The 13,611-nt window shown below is 42.3% G+C and overlaps 1 protein-coding gene across 2 annotated transcripts in view; it reads left to right on the forward strand.

Moving 5' to 3' along the window:
- The first annotated feature begins 1,415 nt into the window (after nucleotides 1-1,415).
- LOC110502954 (cdc42 effector protein 4) overlaps nucleotides 1,416-13,611 on the forward strand; it is a 37,165-nt gene continuing 24,969 nt past the window's right edge. The window contains exon 1 of one of the 2 annotated variants that reach the window (XM_036960766.2): nucleotides 1,416-1,567. The gene's annotated coding sequence lies outside the window, so the exon portion shown is untranslated. Of the gene's footprint in view, nucleotides 2,205-13,611 lie in introns of both variants that reach the window. The other variant, XM_021581301.3, reaches the window with a different exon arrangement.

A 13,611-nucleotide genomic window follows, 5' to 3' on the forward strand; every position in this document is an offset into this window, starting at 1 on the left:
GAGGGAGAGGTTGTTGTCCTTGCACCACGTGGTCAGTTGATCTGATGTGATGATGATCAAAATACATTATTTTCTAAATTAAAAAAGAAAATCATTTTTCTGGTCGCCTGCTTTCTGTAATATGGCAATGATTATGCCTTCAACTGAAATGTGTCTTCCGCATTTAACCCAACCCCTCTGAATCAGAGAGGTACCAGGCGACTGCCTTATTGACATCCATATCTCTGGCGCCTGGGGAAATGCCTTGCTCAGGTGTAGAATGACAGCTTTTTACCTTGTCAACTCGATTCAGCAACCTTTGGGTTACTGGGCCAAAGCTCTAACCACTAGGCCACCTGCCGACCCGTATGGTGATGGTGGTGAATATGATGAGTATGAAGACGATGATGATGATGGTGATAATAATGGTGATGGTGATGTTTGTGAATATGAAGATGATTAACCTTTTGTTGCTACAGGGACCCATCCTCCCCAATTAAGGTTCCACCTGTAACAGATGTGAAACGGCTAGCTTAGTTAGCGTGGGCGCTAAATAGCGTTTCAATCAGTGACGTCACTTGCTCTGAGACCTTGAAGTAGTACTTCCCCTTGCTCTGCAAGGGCCGCGGCTTTTGTGGAGCGATGGGTAACGATGCTTCGAGGGTGACTGTTGATGTGTGCAGAAGGTCCCTAGTTCGCGCCCGGGTATGGGCGAGGGGACGGTCTAAATTTGTACTGTTGCATTGATGCTGTTGACCCGGATTACTGGTTGCTGCGGGGAAAAAAAAAAAAAAAAAAAAAAAAAGGAGGAAGGTCAAAGGGGGGTGAGTGTAACAGATGTGAAACGGCTAGCTTAGTTAGCATGGGCGCTAAATAGCGTTTCAATCAGTGACGTCACTTGCTCTGAGACCTTGAAGTAGTAGTTCCCCTTGCTCTGCAAGGGCCGCGGCTTTTGTGGAGCGATGGGTAACGATGCTTCGAGGGTGACTGTTGATGTGTGCAGAAGGTCCCTAGTTCGCGCCCGGGTATGGGTGAGGGGACGGTCTAAATTTGTACTGTTACACACCAACCTACTGTGATTTCTGCTAATAGTAGCCGTTTAGCTGGTTAATTAAACAAAGGTTCGCCATGTGTTGACAAAAATGTACTTCCAAGTCAAGAAAGCTTAGCAGCAGCCGATGGCACTGGTATTAGGTATTAGTTATTCTCCTCTTTTGTACTGTAGGGATGGAATTATAATGATGTTGTTGCTAGCAGTATTCATAAGAACCTTGAAATAAAATACTTATTTTTCCTCTTATGTAAATTGTTTTCATAGATATTTTCACGGACCTGCTGCAGTATTTCACCTCAGGTTGAATACCCATGGTAACTTGATACACATTTATTCCTTTGTGACAGTCAGGAAATTGTGTACTGGCCCTTTAAACCGCGACATGGGATGGGAGGGTGGTGAGCGCAGAGGAAGTAGTGGAAAGGGCTGTGCCACAGATTATCCATTATATTGGCAAGATTCTCTAGTGTCCGCTCTAATAATGGAAAGAAATGTCTTCAAAAATGCAAGGCGGTCTGGCGGAGGCAAGATCAGGTGGGACTATTTTAGCCAATGAGAGGGCAGTTACGCGTGTGAACAACGGGCACTACAATAAAATGTTATTTTTTTCTCAAAGTTTCCGGGATGTTACGTGTCCTATTTATATCAGTACACTCGTAACAACCTAACCATTGCGAAACGTATATTCTAATAAATAAGCCACACTGAGCAAATAAACTATTGTATTTGCGTTGACCAAATTCGAAACACACGTTAACCTCCATACTAAAACTCTAGGATTGGTGAGCGGGAAAAAACGCCACCTCCCGGAGAAAAAATATTTTGGGAGAAGTTAACCTTATCCCTCTCGCTTCGCCTCTTTCTCTCTTGACTGTTCGGTGTTTTGTGCGCCACAGCACTGCAAACTTGACGGACGTAGGCTTCATTGGGACTGTGGACCGATATCATAGCCTACCTTATTGTTGGAGTCGTGGGAAATTCATAACACTTTGGAGATGAAGTAGTCAGATTAAAAAACGATTTTAGCAATATCGTATTCTGTAAAAGGACTGTATCCTTTGTCCTTTAAAAGCGGTTGTGTATTTAGACTAATCCTGCTCTGTTCGGAACTCAATTTTGAAATTCAACTTTCTCTTATTCAATTTCCCAGTCTGGACTACCAGAAATCAAGGTAACATTTTGGACATATTTGTAATTGTGTGATTTGAACTGCTGAGTATTGGCTTGATTACATTTGTCTTGATTACATTTATAAATATATATGAGAATTGTTATTGACGATCATAACGCTTAAACATATTTCATACAACGTTCAAATACCTTTTGAATTGGGGAACAACATTAGTAAAAGGAAAAATAAGAATTTACATCTCATTTGAATATAAAATATGTTTGTGGAACAATCTCAGCGCCTTGCACTCGTCGTGTAGGGGCAGTTAGTTTGCTGGTTCCTCAATATAGGAGAGCGCAGTCTATTGTGCGTTAACTCAACCATACAGCCTAGTCTTCCCATGTTTGTTTATCGTGTCTGTAACTCAGCCCACCGCCGATGAAGACATATTCATTGTGTTTAAAACGGTGTTATCAACTGGGTTAGTTTTGATAAGACTCCCATCATTACAACAATTAAACATCACCTTAGGTGATCTGCCTGTCTGAAAGTTGTTGCCTGCCACTTTAAATCAATGACCTACAGGGTTAATGTATTGCTCTGGCTCATCTTTGTTACTTCTATTGTAGCGTGTACTGGCTGCATTCATTGAAGCTGAAAATATGTGACTAGTAAAAAGTTATTGTTGTGAGTTCTGCCATCCCGAGCGAGAGAGAAGACATTTGAGGGACTTTCCTCCTCTTTTCGATTCCTAATTTTTTTAATGGACTTTAATTGAGCATGAAATAGGCTTAAATGCAATAATTATTTGCGATTATGAAGTGGTTTACTGGGGGGGCATACATGCTCCAAATAACTAGTTCCCTAAAGCAGTAGATAGAATGTCCCGTAGGATTTAGAAATGGCAGATGGGGTGTAATGCGTCAGTGCTCCAATAGGAAGACAGGTTATTTTAACATTACTCTACATGGGAAAACCTTGAGCATCATCATCCACCCCATGGCATTTTAGCATGATTAGAAGTTTACCAAAGCCAACAAACTAGCCTGGAGTCATTCTGTCTGACAGTACTGAGTTGATGCTTGTGTTTACTATTAAAAACTTTCCCAGATTATCTCCCCCCCCTCTCTCTCTTCCTCCCTCTCTCCTTCTCTCTCTCTTCCCCCCCTCTCCCTTTCTCTTCCCCCCCTCTCCCATTCTCTTCCCCCCTCTTTTGCTTCCCCAACTCTCTCTTTCTCTCCCCCATCTTTCTCCCCCCCTCTCTCGCTCTCTCTCTATCCCCCCTCTCTTTCTCTCTTCCCTCCCATCTCTCTCTTCCCCCCTCTCTCTCTGTCTCTCTATCCCTCTCTCTCTCTCTATCCCACCCCCTTCCCTCATATCTCTCTCACTCTCTCTCACCCCCTTCCTCCCCTTTCCTTGCCAAATTGTCTATTTTCCAGTTCATTACCTCTGTGCCCTGAGCCTGTTATCATATTTGGCACGCCACTCGTTCCTCAGTAGATGGGTGTCACTTTATCGCATCACCCGAGTGATTTTGATTGGACCTGATGGATAATTACAGGACATGGTATTGTGTTGCATCTAGGCAATTGAGTCATCATGTGTAGGCCAAGTACTGTAAACAGCATCAACCACTAGTAAAGCCTCTAACTTCTGCTAGGGTTTCCATTTATTTCGTCAATACTTTTCTCAAAGTTCAGTGATTATACCCCCCTTCTTGTAGCAACTGTTATTATAAACAAAATTATTGAGACATGGTGACATGAGCTTGGCTTTGTGTTGGGTTGCACTGCAGAGCAGACAGCCTCTGACCTTTGCCCTCAGATGTTGGGACTCTGACTGTACTCTAATTGAAGCTGTGTGATTGGTGGTGACTGCTGCTTGGGTGTTGTGAAGGCAGAGCCTCCTGCTGGCTACCTGCCCAGTTCTGCTCTGCACTACTCTGAGGTCATGATCTCCCTACAGTCTGCAGCATTTGAGGGAGGGTGTATTCAGACACATTGACGAGAGGCTGCTTCTTGTAAAAACAGCTGACTTCAGGCGTATTTCACAGTCAGATCGTGTCGAATTTCTAGAGGTGCCGAAAAAATTCCCCAGCGATTCAACAGTTAAAGTGGCAAGTCCTCAGGATGATTTCTAGGGCTGTACACCCATAGCCCATAATCATTAGCTGCCTCATATGCCAAATTTGACTGAAGGTTTCCTACTTGTGTGGACCACGTAGTGTTCTTGTGTGGACCACGTAGTGTTCTTGTGTGGACCACGTAGTGTTCTTGTGTGGACCATGTAGTCTTCTTGTGTGGACCACGTAGTCTTCTTGTGTGGACCACGTAGTGTTCTTGTGTGGACCACGTAGTGTTCTTGTGTGGACCACGTAGTCTTCTTGTGTGGACCACGTAGTGTTCTTGTGTGGACCACGTAGTCTTCTTGTGTGGACCACGTAGTCTTCTTGTGTGGACCACGTAGTGTTCTTGTGTGGACCACGTAGTCTTCTTGTGTGGACCACGTAGTCTTCTTGTGTGGACCACGTAGTCTTCTTGTGTGGACCACGTAGTCTTCTTGTGTGGACCACGTAGTCTTCTTGTGTGGACCACGTAGTCTTCTTGTGTGGACCACGTAGTCTTCTTGTGTGGACCACGTAGTCTTCTTGTGTGGACCACGTAGTGTTCTTGTGTGGACCACGTAGTGTTCTTGTGTGGACTATGTGTAGATCTACCTGTTCCCCTCTAAACCAGGCAGGAAATGCAAATGTAAATTGTTTGAGTATGCTGCAGTCCACCTATCTACTTACCTACCTACCTACCTTCACCCAAGTGACTGCCTATAGGAGACTGGGTATGAATAGAGGAAGACTTGCCATTTTGGGCTTGAAGGGTCCACTTACTTTGTCCACAGACTTTGCTGCACATCAGAACCAATAGGTCTGACCTCTCTGCCTGAGGCTCACAATGCAATGTAGGCCCATAAGTCTCATAATCACCAATATGATTTTAATGGCCATTCAATCTTTTAACAATACATTTTAATTATGCTATTTTTCATTAAGTATTTTGGATAACGTAATGAATGAAGTATTATCTCAAGGGTGTTAGCTCAATCAGTCCTCACGTGATGCAAGCCTTTGACCCCCAGTTGAACATTCAACCCAGTGACCTTTATAGCCTCGCAGAACTCAAGACACATAGATCTAGAGATATTTTTATACACACGTTGGCTGGATTGGGTGTCAGTGGGTGATGAGGTCTAAACTCTCTTCGGTAATTCAATATGAATTATTCAAACTTTTGAAACTGTTGAAACCTTGTGTGACTTGAGTAGCCAGTTTCAGTTATCGGCCCCTCAAATATAAATCTGGACCTTGAAGTCAGTTCCACTGCTTTTTTTATATTCTTCCCTTCTAATCAATGACTGATTTAGACCTGGGACACAAGGTGCGTGCATCTTAATGATCAGGTAGAACAAAAACCCAGCCGTACTCAGGAGGACCTCCTTGGGGAAGTGTATCCCTTAGTGTGTGTGTGCATATTCTTGTGGTTGATAGCAGGTTACTCGTCTTGGTTATTTTCCCTCCTGTTGATCTTGGATAGTACTGGAGTCCCATAGAAGGGATATTGTGTCTTGCAAAATTACAGGAACTACCTTTCTCCTGAACTGGAAGCAGATGCATTTTAAGTTAGACATGTCTTGCTGAGGACATGAACTTATCTGAACCCTTTTCAACATGGAAGTAAGAATCAGTTGAACTTGAAAATTGACTTCTTTATACTTTCTTGAGGTTTGAACTTTTCCTATTGAACTTTGTTTTATAGGCATTAGCTGACTTCACCTGCTAGAATTTGAATGAGTGTTTCTGAAGTGGCCTGAACCCTGTTAGCTGATATTGTAGCTACCTAACTCTGAAAGGCGTCAGCATTTCAGCTCTTGTCGTCGCTAGGTTGTAATCCTCTGAGCGTCCTCTGAGCTACCTACAGGGTTCTCCTGTTGATCTGTAACCCTAGTGGAGTGGGTTACAACCCCATCAAATGGCTTGGGCCATGCCTTAAAGGACAGCGTTTAGCCAGGGATAAGTAGGCTGATACTCCGTAAAAGCTAGTTCTTGCTTTGTTGAGATGCATCTGATACTGTACTGTGCATTACAAAAGCACCCCTGTGTTGGTTACTTTCCATACAATTTGACAAATGCAGAGATAAATAACTGGTTTGGATGTCAATTTTTGTATTTTTTATTTAAATAGACAAGTCAGTTAAGAACAAAGTCTTATTTCCAATGACGGCCTACCCCAGCGATGCTGGGCCAATTGTGCACCACCCTATGGGACTACCAATCTCAGCCGGTTGTGATACAGCCTGGACTCGAACCAAGGTCTGTAGTGACGCCTCTAGCACTGAGATGCAGTGCCTTAGACAGCTCTGCCACTCGGGAGCCTTGTGAACATATGCATCTGTGGTTCAACAACACTCCAGGCTGATGTGTTCAGCTTCTGCTTGACAAGATGGATTTGTTCTACTGGCTGTACTGTAGCATAGGGTTGGGCCGATTTTATAGAATTCAGTTGAATATTGTGATATTTGACATTGATGATATATCGTGAAGTGTGAGACTGAACTCTATTTAAACTCTACGAATCCAAACTGTGCAGTTTTATCAAGTCTAATTTAATTAACTAAGCCTTTTTTTCTCTCCATACTACGATTATTTAATGAGAATGCAACTGATATATTAAATAAAAACAAAAATGGCACAGTCTAGGATGATCTAGTCAGTACCAGAGCAAAACGATTATATTGGATATCACAATATTTGGAGTAGCATATTGTAGAAGAGGTCTCCCCAAAAATCGCCCAACCCCACTGAAGCACTTTCAATCTTGTATCATTTTGCACAAATAGCTTATACAGTACAGTTTTTACCCAGAAGCCTGGGTTTAATTGACAAGCGTTTAGAGACTAGCGTTTAGACAATGGACGTGGAGAAGTACCTAATTAGCATGTCTGAACTCAAAAGAAATGACTAGAAATCATGTCATTTTCTCATTGTGAGTCACATTCCCAAGATACAATCTGAGGTCATCTTCAGTCACTTTTCTCTTCAACCAAATCGAACAATGTTTTAGGGGAGTGTTTTTGTTTACAATATGTAAATTAGGTTGCAGTGTTTACACTTCATAGATACTGGATTGTGAGTTGAATTGTCCCTCCTCCTGTCTGATTGTCCCTTGTCTGCTTTGATAAAGGTTTCAATGCAGACATGATTAACCATTAACCCTGATTGCATTAATTCCCTTCACCTCTGGCTCTGACACACCACCACTGCTTTGACTGGCCACGTAGTTGGGCAATACTGTAGACTACTCACTAGAGGAGTCCTATGTATTCAAAACACATTGTGCTGAGTGATGTGCAGTGTGCAGCTGGTCTGTCAGAAAGAAATGCTCTGGCCTGTTCACAGTTCAGTGGTTCTCTATTGTTCTCTCTCTCCGTTCTGTATCTCTCAAGCCTACGGCCACTGGGGAGAGATGACGGCATTCCTTCTTTGTCTTTTCAGTGGCCTCCTCTGTGTTAACCTTGGCCACTCCATTAGAGGGCCGAACCATCCTGTGCCTCCTAGACCCCTGGTCTGGTCTATAGAAGTAACATAATACCCTGAGAGTCATACCTCTAATAGTCCTTTGTCTGTCAGCAGTATCCTGGCCATGCAGTCCTTTTTACTCCGGGTGAGTAGAGGGTGTTCTGGACTGGCCTGCCATGTCTACTGGGTCAGTTCTCAGGAGATGGCCCAACGCGCTGTGAACCCTTTTAGGGTTTGGCTTCCGTCTCCCTTTACACTGAAAGCACTGCTTTGTTTCTTGTTGATCTGGGTCCATTGTGATATGTGGCGTTGTTGGTTCTTCAGTTCTGCTGGCTTTGTGCTAGTCTAAGTCTATAGGGACAATGTGTGCGTGTGAACTGTGAGAGAAAGTGTGTGTTACATTTTAGTCTGACTGATGAATCACTCATCTACAAATACAGTGCCTTCTGAAAGTATATTCACACCCCTTTTTCCACATTTTGTTGTGTTACAGTATTAATTATAATTATTTTGTGTCTCTAGCCTGAACACAATACCCCATAATGTCAAAGTGGAATTGTTAATTTTAAATGTTTTACAAATGGAAAAATGAAAAGCTAAAATGTATTTAGTCAATCAGTATTAAATCCCTTTGTTATGGCAAGCCTAAATAAGTCTAGCAGTAAAAATGTGTTTAACAAGTCACATCATAAGTTGCATGGACTCACTCCGTGTGCTTTTTGAATTGGTATTGGTGTTTATTAGGATCCCCATTAGCCGCTGCAAAAGCATCAGCTACTCTTCCTGTGGTCCACATGAAACATGTCATAATACAAAGTACTGAACATTATTAATCAAGGACTGAAATACATCAATTTAAAATGTCTCACACAGCCTACATATCAGTACATACACACAATATCTAGGTCTAATACATAGTATAGTGCAAATGACAATACAATATATATATATATAGTACAAGTCACCTTTGTGCAGTAAGGTGTTATTTTATCAGTTTTTTTTAAAAATCTGGTTGTATTGCTAGTTTAGTTACCTGGGTTGGCAGAGTTCCATGTAGTCATGGTTCTATTTTAATACTGTGCTTCCCAGCCTCTGACCTGGAGACTGTGAAGAGACCTCTGGTTGCATGTCTTGTGTTGTACCGATGAGTGTCTGAACTGTGTGCCATCTGCTTGAACAGACAGTTCAGTACTGTACATTCAACACACTCTCACAAAGACCAATAGTGATACAGTCAATCTCTCCTCAACTTTGAGCCATGAGAGACTGACATGCACGTTACTGACACTTTCCTTCCGTGTACATCTAAGTGTGATACGTGCTGCTTTGTTCGGGATCAACTGCAATTTACCTATATCCTTCTTTGCCGCACATGACCACACAGCTGGGCAGTGGTCCAGGGGTGACAAAACTAGGGCCTGTAGGACCTGTCTGGTCGACTGATGTGTCAAGAAGGCAGAGCAACAACCTATCATGGACAAACCTATTTCCATTTTAGCAATGATTGAGTCTGTTTTAACTTTGACAGCTTGCTATAGATCTAAACCAGGTTTACCATTGAGTGAGTGATTTGTCCTAGAGGAAGGAAACAGCTCAGGGATTTCATCATGAGGCCAATGGTTACAGAGTTTAATGGTTGTTATGGGAGGAAACTGAGAATGGATCAACAACATTGGAGTTACTCCACAATACTAACTTAAATGACATAGTGAAAAGAAGGAAGCCTTGACAGAATAAAAATATTCCAAAACATGCATCATGTTTGCAATAAGGCATTAAAGTAAAACTGCAAAAAAATGTGGCAAGGGAATTCACTTTATGTCCTGAATACAAAGCGATATGTTTGGGGCAAGTCCAACACAATGTTACGCTTGTCATCGGCAAGGAATAGGGAGTTTTTTAGGACAAAAAGTAACAGAATAGTGCTTAGCACAGGCAAAATCCTAGAGGAAAACCTGGTTCATTCTGCTTTGCCTTGTAACACTACAACATTTTGAAAAAGTAAAGGGGTGTGAATACTTTCTGAAGTCACTGTAACTACTTACAGTTGAAATCGGAAGTTTACATACACTTAGATTGGAGTCGTTAAAGCTAGTTCTTAAACCACTCCACAAATTCTTTGGTCGGTTAGGACATCTTACTTTGTGCGTGACACAAGATAATATTTCCAACAATTGTTTAGACATATTATTTCACTTATAATTCACGGTATCACAATTCCAGTGGGTCAAAAGTTTACAAAAAAAAGATGATACATAGACTGTGCCTTTAAACAGCTTGGAAAAATCCAGAATATGATGTCATGGCTTTAGAAGCTTCTGATTGGCTAATTGACATAATTAGAGTCAATTGGAGGTGTACCCGTGGATGTATTTCAAGGCCTACCTTCAAACTCCATGCCTTTTTGCTTGACACCATGGAAAAATCAAAAGAAATCAGCCAAGACCTCAGAAGAAAAAATTGTAGACCTCCACAAGTCTGGTTCATCCTTGGGTGCAATTTCCAAATGCCTGAAGGTACCAAGCTCATCTGTACAAACACCATGGGACCACGCAGCCGTCATACCGCTCAGGAAGGAGGTGTGTTCTGTCTCCTGGAGATGATCGTACTTGGTGCGAAAAGTGCAAATCAATCCCAGAACAATAGCAAAGGACCTTGTGAAGATGCTGGAGGAAACGGGTACAAAAGTATCTATATCCACAGTAAAACGAGTCCTATGTCAACCTAACCTGAAAGGCCGCTCAGCAAGGAAGAAGCCACTACTCCAAAACCGCCATAAAAAAGCCAGACAACGGTTTGCAACTGCACATTATCATACTTTTTGGAGAAATATCCTCTGGTCTGATGAAACAAAAATAGAACTGTTTGGCCATAATGATCATTGTTATGTTTGGAGGAAAAAGGGGGAGACTTGCAAGCCGAAGAACACCATCCCAACCGTGAAACACGGGTGTGGCAGCATCATGTTGTAGGGGTACTTTGCTGAAGGAGGGACTGGTGCACTTCACAAAATAGATGGCATCATGAGGTTGGAAAATTATGTGGATATATTGAAGCAACATCTCAAGACATCAGTCAGGAAGTTAAAGCTTGGTCGCAAATGGGTCTTCCAAATGGACAATGACACCAAGCAAACTTCCAAAGTTGTGGCAAAATGGCTTAAGGACAACAAAGTCAAGGTATTTGAGTGGCCATCACAAAGTCCTGACCTCAATCCCATAGAAAATTAGTGGGCAGAACTGAAAAAGCGTGTGCGAGCAAGGAGGCATATAAACCTGACTCCGATATACCAGCTCTGTCAGGAGGAATGGGCCAAAATTCACCTTGTGGAAGGCTACCCAAAACATTTGACCCAAGTTAAACAATTTAAAAGCAATGCTACCAAATACTAATTGAATGTATGTTAACTTCTGACCCACTGGGAATGTGATGAAATAAATAAATGCTAAAATACACCAATATCTCTACTATTATTCTGACATTTCACATTCTTAAATGAAGTGGTGATCCTAACTGACCTAAAATAGTTAATTTTTACTATTAAATGTCAGGAAATACTTTAAATACACCTTAGCCAAATACATTTAAACTCAGTATGTAAACGTCCGACCTTATTATGTGATCAAGATTAGCGATTCTGGCTCTCACTTTGCTCAAACACACTCACACTCCGTGCTGTGTGTGTTCGCTACTGTCAGGGAGGGAACTGTGCCAAGCCTTTATTGCTCTCCTATAGCCTACGTCAGGGCCTATATACGTTTCCTAGTCTGCTGAGCGTCATGATCTACTTTTACACACTGATGTTCGGTGGCTAAGCAAGGGTAATCGTGCTCTCTAGAGCAGCAGCTTATGGTGGGCTTAGGGAGGAGATAGTTGCTCTGCTCCTCGACTGCCGCCACAAGCAAAAATGCTTGATTAGGAGTTCATATCAGATTATGGTTTTTAGTGACTTCTTCATTCAATTGAATAGACTTAATTTGGGACTACAGGGGAGGGATAAAACAGTTTTTGACACAATAGAAGAATGTACTTATTTTCTAAATAAATGTTATTTTCTCCTCCTGATTAGAGCCAAAACAAAATGCTCCATTTCCCTAGACTGTGCAACTATATTCAGTCATCAGTACAGATCACTCCCAAGATGTCTGAGTTTTTAGATGAACTGAAAGCTAGATTTGCAACGAGATTTGATGAGTTGAAGTCCCCTTGGGGAGGGTGCAGTTTGTTATAAGGGACCAATTCTCTACTGATGGGGGAAGGGGGAGACTTATCTCAGTTGACCAGCTTTTGCAGAGATGTCATGCATAAAAGGTTTCTATGTGTTTAAAAAAAAAGACAGAAAATAAAGAAATAGAAAACAGAAGAGAATGTAATGCTGGTCAACTGAGATATGCCATCCATAAAAGGTTTCCTATGTTTAAATAAAAACAAAAGATTCATGTAAAACAGACAGGGCAGTAGGAATTAATTAATGTGATGCAGGTCAACTGTGTTCTAAGTACAAATATGTTCCATTATTTAAACCATTTGATGCCCTGAATTAAGCTAATCTTAAAGCACTTAAAATTGAACTTTTAGCAACATTACATTTTAATAGAATAAAAGGGCTTCATAAGATTATAGTTGTGTTTTTGTGCAATGCTTTTTATAACGGTCTTTGGAAAAGTTATCCCATGTAGAAAATGTTTGGCCTCCCTGTAAATAAAATGTTTAAAGTCTGCCCCCCGTAAGAATATACTAGAATAGCCCTGGCATACATACTTGTGAACGCACATGAAGACATTCTCCCAAGGCTTTTCTGCATGGAAACTCGCTGTCTTAAGTAAAAAATAAACCGTTAATTATTTCTGGGAAATCAGACCTGCTCCTTAGTTGAATGCCAAACCCCCATAGAGAAAGATAGGAGGATAGTGACAGGGAAACAGAAAGAGACAGTGGTGAGAGAGGTATGCAGGTAGACAAGGGTTGCAATATCATGGCTGGCATAGATTTGGTATTAACTACCACAGTGCTCTCTGAACAGCTGCAGACTCAGTATTTGTCTCTATCAATTAGAGGTGACACTGTGTCTGAGTGTACAATGTATTTGTTCAGCAGGGTCTGGCTTGACCAAGGCCACTGGCTCATATGGATCCTATTCCCCCATCGTCCTCCAGCAAATGTGTTCTATTCCCCCGTCCTCCAGCAAATGTGTTCTATTCCCCCGTCCTCCTTTAGCAAATGTGTTCTATTCCCCCGTCCTCCCCTAGCAAATGTGTTCTATTCCCCCGTCCTCCTTTAGCAAATGTGTCCGATGCCCCCGTCCTCCTTTAGCAAATGTGTCCTATTCCCCCATCCTCCTTTAGCAAATGTGTTCTATTCCCCCGTCCTCCTTTAGCAAATGTGTCCGATGCCCCCGTCCTCCTTTGGCAAATGTGTCCTATTCCCCCGTCCTCCTTTAGCAAATGTGTTCTATTCCCCCGTCCTCCTTTAGCAAATGTGTTCTATTCCCCCGTCCTCCCCTAGCAAATGTGTTCTATTCCCCCGTCCTCCTTTAGCAAATGTGTCCGATGCCCCCGTCCTCCTTTAGCAAATGTGTTCTATTCCCCCGTCCTCCTTTAGCAAATGTGTTCTATTCCCCCGTCCTCCTTTAGCAAATGTGTTCTATTCCCCCGTCCTCCTTTAGCAAATGTGTCCGATGCCCCCGTCCTCCTTTAGCAAATGTGTCTTATGCCCCCGTCCTCCTTTAGCAAATGTGTCTTATGCCCCCGTCCTCCCCTAGCAAATGTGTCCTATTCCCCTGTCCTCCTTTAGCAAATGTGTCCTATTCCCCCGTCCTCCTTTAGCAAATGTGTCCTATTCCCCCGTCATCCCCTAGCAAATGTGTCTTATGCCCCCGTCCTCCCCTAGCAAATGTGT

This window comes from Oncorhynchus mykiss, chromosome 23 (genome assembly GCF_057628025.1).
Source record: "Oncorhynchus mykiss isolate SJ-2025 chromosome 23, ASM5762802v1, whole genome shotgun sequence".
In the NCBI taxonomy this organism is placed as follows: domain Eukaryota; kingdom Metazoa; phylum Chordata; class Actinopteri; order Salmoniformes; family Salmonidae; genus Oncorhynchus; species Oncorhynchus mykiss.